Source organism: Apus apus, chromosome 26 (genome assembly GCF_020740795.1).
Source record: "Apus apus isolate bApuApu2 chromosome 26, bApuApu2.pri.cur, whole genome shotgun sequence".
NCBI lineage: Eukaryota > Metazoa > Chordata > Aves > Apodiformes > Apodidae > Apus > Apus apus.
The window spans coordinates 2,008,501-2,016,794 of record NC_067307.1 but is presented as its reverse complement, the minus strand read 5'-3'; the positions used below and the strand labels follow the sequence as shown (position 1 = coordinate 2,016,794).

Sequence of the window (8,294 nt, the reverse complement as noted above, 5' to 3'; positions counted from 1 at the left end):
AAAGGACCCAGGGCTGGAGGGAGAGGGGGGGCAAATCCCCCCAGGGTTGGAGGGAGAGGGGGGGGGCAAAAAAGGACCCGGGGCTGGAGGGAGGGGGGGGGGGGGAAAAAGGACCCAGGGCTGGAGGGAGAGGGGGGCAAATCCCCCCAGGGTTGGAGGGAGAGGGGGGGGGCAAAAAAGGACCCGGGGCTGGAGGGAGGGGGGGGGCAAAAAAGGACTCAGGGCTGGAAGCAAAGAGCCCCAGGCAGGTTGGAGCTGCAAGGCTGCTGTTCCCAGCCTGCCCAAATTCCCTGTGGATCCCTGTGCCTGGCTGGCTCTGGGGGGGGGGGGCGAGCAGGGTGGGGGGGTTTGCACCTTCCTGGGGTGAGTGGGGGGGACCCCCTGAGGCAGAGCAGAGGCTGCTGCTCCTGACCCTGCTGCCCCCGGGGCTGTTCCCAGGAGGATCAGCTGTCCAGGAGCAGGGATGGGTGTTGGTTGATTGATCCCTTGCTTTGCTGGCAGCCCCTGCAGGGCTGTCCTCACAATTAGGGCATCCAGGGAGGGGGGCAGGGATTGACTTTTAGTTAGTTAGTTGCCCAGGTAAGGGGGGTAAAAAAGGTTGGAAGTGGGTGGGTTTGACCCCTCCACAACCTGGTGCTGTGTCCTGGGAGCAGGAGCCCTGGGGAGCAGGGGTGGCAGGAGAGCAGAGGGTTTCTCAACCCTTCCCTTTCCCCTCCCATCTTTTGGGTGCTTGCAGCAACGCTGGGTGCCCCCCCCATGTCCCCAGGAGCAGGGAGAGGGGTGGGATTTGGTGCTGGAGTGTGAAGAGGAGCTGAGCAGTGGGTCAGCAGGGGATTTTGGGGGGATGGAGGGGGGTGATTGCAGCAGTGAGCAGAGGGTTGGGCAGTGCTGGGATCCGCAGAGCTTGTGACTGTGCAACCGAGGAGCTTAATATAGGCTGGATGAAAACATTCCTTCCCCAAAATAGCTGAGCTGCCTGGGGAGGAGCTGCAGCTCCAGCAGGAGGTGCCTGGCCCGGCTGGGTGGGCTCGGGCAGGGCTGGTGGTGGTGCCAGGTCTTGTGGCCACCTTGTCACCAGCATCCTTGGGATGCTGCTGCCGAGGTCACCCCTCCCAGGTTCCCACCCTGGAGGGGCCAGGCAGCTCCTGGGTGCCAGGTGTGGGTCCAGGAGAGGAGCTGGTGGCTGGGGGAGAGCAGCCAGCTGGTGTGGGGTGGGGGGTGGGGGTGTCACAGGTGGGGGTGCTGCTGTTGCTTGGGCTCAGGGTGGGACTGGGAGCAGCAGAAACAGGTTCCTGCTGGTGGTGCTGAGGTTTGGGAGGCACTGGGGTGGCTCTGTGGGCTGCTTGTGTCTGGGGGGGGGGGTTGGTTTTTGCACCCAGGCTCATGGCTTGGTTAATATTGAATATTCATCCTCTTCTGGGTGGTCCTGTGATGCTCAGTTGAGGCAGAGGGGCTGGAGCTTGGGGGGGGGGTCTCTTGGCTGCCAGGGCAGGCTTGGGGGGGCTCAGAACCCCCCTCTTGGGAATGCTCTGGGGGTGCTGCATGTTCTGTTGGGGTGTGAGGGCAGGAGCCTGTGGGAAGCAGCAGCTTCCAAGGCACCAAGGATCCCCTCCCTGATCCCAGAGAGATCCCTGCTGCAGGGAGAGGTGGGTGATGCTGCAGCTCCAAATCCCTTCTTGTGGAGCTCTGATCCTTTTCCCCCACGGTCACTCAGGACCTTTCCCACTGCTGCTGGTGACAGGGGAAGGGTTTTAATCCAGCTTGAGCAGCCCCTGCCAGGAGAAAGGGGGGCAGGCAGGAGGGAGATCAGAGCTGGGACCTGGGGGGGGGGAAAAAGAGAAGCTCCAAATCCTGCTGGTGATCCTGCCCCGTGGATCTGCACCCTCTGCTTCCTAAAAATGCCAAGCTCTGCTCTTTCTGCTCCTTGGCAGGCTCAGAGGGACCTGCTCAGGGAGCTGGGGGTGAAACCAGGTTGCTCTGGGCTTTGTCCCAGCATCATCTTCATGCTGTAGAGCTCCAGAAATCCAGGCTGAGTGATGGAACTCTTGCACCATCCAGCCTGTGCTATCATTTAGTGTCCCCTGAGCTGGTTCAGATTCCTTTTCTTCCAGGGAGAGGAGCTGGCACAGCTGCTGGGCAGCTTGGTGTGCAGGGACAACCTGGCTCTTGAATTTCCTGAGGGGCTCCAGGAAAACTGGAGACCTCCTGAGCCAAATAAATGTCAGGTCCCTTCAATCCATTGAACTCTTTCCCCACAACCTCTACACTTCCCAGGAAGGAGAACTGGCCCCACCAATCCCTGCAGGTGCAAATGGATGCCCTGGGAGGAGGGATTTTTCTCATTCAAGCAGTTCTTGGTTGGCTGGGCAAGGTGAGGGTGACCTTGGTGGTCATTCGGGTTGAAGCTGGGGATGAAATTGGCCAGGGAAAGGGGGGAAATGTGAGGACAGGCTGTGGAGAGGTGAGATAAGAGGCACAGAGTGGGCAGGGCAGAGCTGGAGGTGCAGCAGGTTATGAATGGAGAGAGAGGATGTGGGTTTTGTTTCCTTTCCTGATTGCCAGGGCCAAAAAAAAGAGCTGAAAAATGGGCTTCCTGCAAGAGCAAAGATAGAGGGAATTCCCCTGGATGCCAAGGCTCTGCCAGGTTCTTGGCTTCCTCCAGTTCTGCTGGTGGGTGGTGATGGTGGGAAGGTTCAGGCTGTAGGAACTGGGTCCAGATTTCTTGGGTGCTTTGCTCCCAGGACCTTCTCTGGCACCTGCGTGGGGAAACTGAGGCAGAGAGGAGCCCGGTTTGGGGGAAGGTGCTGGAACTTTCTGCAGCAGCTGGGCTGGCTTCCTGCTTGGAGGACTTGGGTGGGAGTGCAAGGAGCACATTGATTGTCCCTTGCCAGAGAAATCCTTGTTTCCAGGAGCAGCAGAGCAAGAGCCTTGGCAAGGAAGGAGCAGAGTTGCTGATGACTTCAGTGCTGGGCTCTGACTTGGCTGCAGCCTGAGACCAACTGGGGGGTGGGGAGGGAAATAAAACTGGTGCCAAGGTTCCTGTGTCACAGGATGGGGGGGGGAAAACTCAAGCCTGGCCACGGCTCCTTGCTCTGCCCCTGCAGGCAATTAATTATCTGGGGAGTCGTTGCTTAATGAAGTGGGAAGGAGGAGAAGTGAAGGGAATCAAATGGCTTTTTAGGGTGCAGGGACTGGGTGCTGGGTGAAGTCAGAAGGAGCAGGGGAGGGGGTTATAACTGGCCCTGGTTAATCTTTAACATCCCCAGGAAACCTGTGGCTGGGGTGGGAAATTCCCAAGGTTGCCAACAATGTGGTTGTAGGTTGTGTCAGAATAAGAAGCTGTTGGTTTTGGGGTTGGTTTGTGTTTTTTTTTTAAATGAAGATGTGTAAGGAAGTTCTGGCCAGGAGACACTTGGACTTGGGTGTGTAGAAGGCCAGCATTGAAGAACCCAGCTGCACCAAAGCTGGAGGTGAAATCTGGAGAGGTTTGGATGGGTTTCCATCCAATCCTTGGGTTTTTGGTTGAGCTGTGGGTCCTGATGTTCTCAGTGCTCCCTGGGGGTGTTGGGAGCAGCTTATGGGGCTGTAGGGGGGTAGCAAGAAGCAGGTTGTGAAGGTGTGGTGGGTGCTGGGTCCTGTGCAACAAGTCATCTTCTTTCTGTGAGGCCGTGGAGATGATCCCAGGGCTGGAGCAGCTCTGCTCTGGAGCCAGGCTGGGAGAGTTGGGGTGTTCAGCCTGGAGAAGAGAAGGCTCCAGGGAGACCTGAGAGCACCTTCCAGTGCCTGAAGGGGCTCCAGGAAAGCTGGGGAGGGACTTGGGACAAGGGCAGGGAGGGATGGGATGAGGGGGATGGATGAAAACTGGGAGAGGGAGATGGAGGTTGGAGATGAGGAGGGAATTCTTGGCTGTGAGGGTGGGGAGAGCCTGGCCCAGGTTGCCCAGGGAAGCTGTGGCTGCCCCATCCCTGGCAGTGTTGAAGGGCAGGTTGGATGGGGCTTGGAGCAGCCTGGGCTGGTGGGAGGTGTCCCTGCCCATGCAGGGGGTTGGATCTGGCTGATCTTTCAGGTCCTTCCAACCCAAACCATTCCAGGATTCTGATTCTATGATTCCTCAGCAACCACAAGTTTGGTGGCCTCATGAATCAGCCCATGTGTGTAACTTGGCTCCCAACCCAGGTGCTTGGGCTTCATGTGTGCTTTGTTGCCAGAGCAAGCCACAAACTCCTCCTTTCCTTCCTGCCCTTGAGGTACTTCCCTTTTATTAAGAGCTTTTTCATCTCCAGCATGAAGAGAAAAATTCTTTCCTCGCTTAGGCCTGAGCTTTGCCAACTGTCAAAGGCTTTTGAGGAGCTTTTGGACCTGACTTGGGTTGGCTGGGAAGAGGTTTTGTGTCTGTTTCTCCTCCCAAAGGGCTGCAGGGATGGTGGGACCACAGCAGGTCTGGGCTTCGTGTTGCTCCCTGGGGCTTCACAGGTGGTTTCTCTCACCTGATGAACCAATCTGATGGGTGAGAAGCCACTGGGTTGTACTTGGTACCTTTTCTTATTCCTCCTACGTGTTGGAATCTGGGAACCTCCAGCTCCTGTGTGAGGATGGGCCCTGGGGAAAGGGGAGGAGGTGCAGCCCCTCGCAGGGCTCTTTCAAGCCCCATCCCAAAGGAGCAGTGGGTAAAACCAGTTCCTTCCTCTCTTTTCACTGGGATTCAGAGGGGAGAGAGGCCAGGGTGGATGGGGGGGGACACGTGTGGAGGTTCTGTGCCCCAGGCTGGGTTTGCTGCCTGGATCTGCACAGGGATGAGCAGGGGAGGAGAAAGGGACCTGGGGGTCCTGGTGGGCAGGAGGATGAGCAAGGAATGTGCCCTTGTGGCCAAGAAGTGGCCTCCTGGGGTGGGTTAGAAAGGGGGTGGTTAGTAGGTCAAGGGAGGTTCTCCTGCCCCTTTATTCTGCCTTGGTGAGGCCACATCTGGAGTGTTGTGTCCAGTTCTGGGCCCCTCAGTTCAGGAAGGACAGGGAAGTGCTGGGCAGAGCCCAGGGCAGAGCCACAGAGATGCTGGAGGGAGTGGAACATCTCCCTGATGGGGAAAGGCTGAGGGAGCTGGGTCTGCTGAGCTTGGAGGAGACTGAGGGGCCACCTCATCCGTGTCCACAAACACGTTCAGGGCAGTGTCAGGAGGACAGAGCCAGGCTCTGTTCAGTGATGCCCAGTGACAGGACAAGGGGCAGTGGGTGCAAACTGGAGCACAGGAGGTTCCACATGAATATCAGGAAGAACTTCTTCCCTGTGAGGGTGCCAGAGCCCTGGGCCAGGCTGCCCAGAGAGGCTGTGGAGCCTCCTTCCCTGGAGACATTCCAACCCCCCTGGATCCTGTGGGATGTGCTCTGGGTGCCCCTGCTCTGGCAGGGGGGGTTGGGCTGGGTGTTCTTTCCAGGTCCTTTCCAACCTCTGGGATTCTGGGCTCAAGCAGGGAAGCAGGAGGGGTTTTGTGGTTGTGTTCTCATGACTGGCCTTGAGCCCCCCTCCAAGTGTGGGGAGGGCAGCACCTCCCTCCTGAGTGGGGGCAAATCCTGCCTGACCAGACACTTCCCGAGCTGCACAGCACCACTCCAGAGGCTTCCCAACAGCTGGAAAGATGAGGTTCTTCCTGGAACTGGGAGAGATGATGTCCAAACACCCTCCTGGGGTGCTGGGAGAGGAGCACTGGCTGTGCTGCCTGCCCTGCCACTGCTGGGGCTGTGTTCCCAAGGAAGGATCCTCCTCTGGAGAGGAAGCTCCTTGATGCCAGCCCTGGGGCTTGGGGGGGGGTGGTGAGAAGAGTTTTTCCTGGCTCCAGGCACAGGGAGAGCAGAGGAGCTGGATGTTGGTGGCAATGATCCATCTCCTGTGTGGGCTGGCCAGGGTTGTGTCAGCTACAGCCTGGCCACAAAGCCACCAGGTTCTTGAGTCACCCTGGCCCTGTGTGTGTGGTTTATAAGCCAATCACCCCACGGTTCTGTGTCCCTCAGGAGCCCCTCTGGGGTTTGGGGTGATCCCACAGGAGCTGTTGGGCTGGGGCAGCACCTCTTCCCCGGGGAACTTCCCACCCTGGTGCTGTGGGTTTGCTGCAAGGTTGGGTTGCCCTGCTGCCTTTGCAGCTCTGCAGCCAGAGCAAGGGGAATCCAGAGCTCTGGAATTCTTCCACCCCCCGTTTTTAGAGAGGAAGTCATCGTTCATCTTGCCCAGGCTGCTGTAGGAGATTGTTGTTCCCTTGGGTTCTTCTTCCAGAGCATCCCTGGGGGGGACCCCTCTGCAGCCTTGTCTGCTGGCAAACCCCTTGGTGGTGTTCCCATTTTCTGGTGATCCCCTTGGGAGCTCTCCCAAGGACTTCTCCCTGCCTCTAGGCTTCCAAGAAAACCCCTCTGTTTGGAGTTCATCTTGGGGTTCTTTGGGTTACCTCTGGGTTACCCAGATGAACCCCAGCAGGACCCAAGGGAGCTGGGTCCTGCTGCTCCCCTGGGACAGACCTGGGGGTCCAGGGAGCAGCAATGCCAGAAATCAAGAGCAAAAAAGGGAGGGATCTGCCAGGCTGGGAGAGTCACTTTGGCAGGGAGAGGGTCCCTTGTCCAAATCTACAGCTCTCCTGTTGTCCAAGGCCCTTTGTCTGTCCAGCTCAAAGCCCCTGTCCCTTCTCCTGCCACTCTTTTGTCAAGCTGCCAGCTTTCCAAGGGAAGTCCTGCTTTTCCCAGGAGAACCCACCTTCCTGCAGGGGAGGTTCTGGGGCTGCTGCCCCCCTGGGTTATCAACCCCCCCAGCGTGGGAGGGATACAAACCCCTCGGTTCCATAGAATCAGGGAATGGTTTGGGTGGGAAAGGACCTGAAAGATCATCCAGATCCAACCCCCTGCATGGGCAGGGACACCTCCCACCAGCCCAGGCTGCTCCAAGCCCCATCCAACCTGCCCTTCAACACTGCCAGGGATGGGGCAGCCACAGCTTCCCTGGGCAACCTGGGCCAGGCTCTCACCACCCTCACAGCCAAGAATTCCCTCCTCATCTCCAACCTCCATCTCCCTCTCCCAGTTTCAATCCATCCCCCCTTGTCCTCTCCCTCCCTTCTCTTCTCCCCAGCTTTCCTGGAGCCCTCACAGGGTTTGTAACTCTTTTAGGGCTCCTGACTCACCCTCCTGACTCGGATGGGAAAACCCTTCCTCACGTGAAGCCTGTTTGCAGGCTCAGGCCTCTAATGATGGGGTTTGCCCATCTCGGAGCGTGGGAACTGGGACCATTAAGCCCCTAAACCTCCTGATCATTCCCAATCCATTAATGGTCCTAATTAGGGAGGCCTGGTGCCTCTTTCTCTCCCTAATGACAGTGGTGCTGGTGCCTGCTCGTGCTCGCCCTGCGTGCTGGAGCTTCATTATCTAATGATACAGGGTGTGTTGTGACATGGTTCCAACTGTTGGGTTTGGTGTTGGGTTTGTTGTTGTGGGGTTTTTTTTTTTTTTGGTGCACGTGGCTCACCCAGAGCTGATGGAGCAATGGAAGAAGCCAGGGGAGTGCCAAGAAACCTTTGGGTCAAGTCCTCAGAGTTGGCTGCCAGGTTGTTGGTGAAGAAGGGGGTGAAATGAGGGTTGGGTGAGGGACCTGGAGCTGCTGGAGGAGGTTGTTGTGGGATGAAGAGCTGTTGCATGTTCTCACGTCCCCTCAGGGGCTGAGCTGCCCCCTTCTCTGGGGGGTGTTTAGTTCCCAGTTCCTTCTCCCCTTCTTTCCAGGGAAACCATCTCCACGGCAACCTCAGGCTTCAGGTTCTGCCTTGGAGATGCTCTTCCCTGGTGGGAAGTGGCTGTTCTGGGGGGGTGACAGGGCTCAAGGTGACACCCTCCCCCCCCTTTTATTCTGCTCCCCCCACCCTGCCTGGGGTCAGGGCTGTGCTGGTCAGCGATGGTGTGGCTGGTTGTGCATCCCTTGGTAACTCTCTTGGTCAGACCATGGCCAAAGCTCCAGTTTCTCCATCGTGTTGGAACCCTAGAGCAGCACCTGGATGGTGGGAGCTCTGTCCCCTCTGGGTGCTCCTGGGCTTGGGACGTGATGGCAGGGATGAGGGTTGTCCTGCCAGCTTCTGGCCCCCCCCCCTGGTGCTGTGCAGGAGGGTGGGGAAGCAGGTCCCTTGCAGAGGAGGGCAGAAAACGGGTTGCTCTGAGAATCAGGGTCTTGCTGCAGACCCCCGTGGGGGGCTTGGGTGCTTCCTGGCAGCAGGAAACACGTTTTCCTTCTGGTCTGGCCTCGTGGATGCTGTGGAGCAACTGGGGTGGTGGGGG

The 8,294-nt window shown here is 58.3% G+C and overlaps 1 protein-coding gene across 1 annotated transcript in view; it reads left to right on the top strand.

Moving 5' to 3' along the window:
* The first annotated feature begins 810 nt into the window (after nucleotides 1–810).
* The window catches only part of PEBP4 (phosphatidylethanolamine binding protein 4), a 49,309-nt gene continuing 41,825 nt past the window's right edge, over nucleotides 811–8,294 (top strand). Inside the window, exon 1 of the mRNA XM_051640746.1 lies at nucleotides 811–822. The gene's annotated coding sequence lies outside the window, so the exon portion shown is untranslated. The remainder of the gene's footprint in view (nucleotides 823–8,294) is intronic.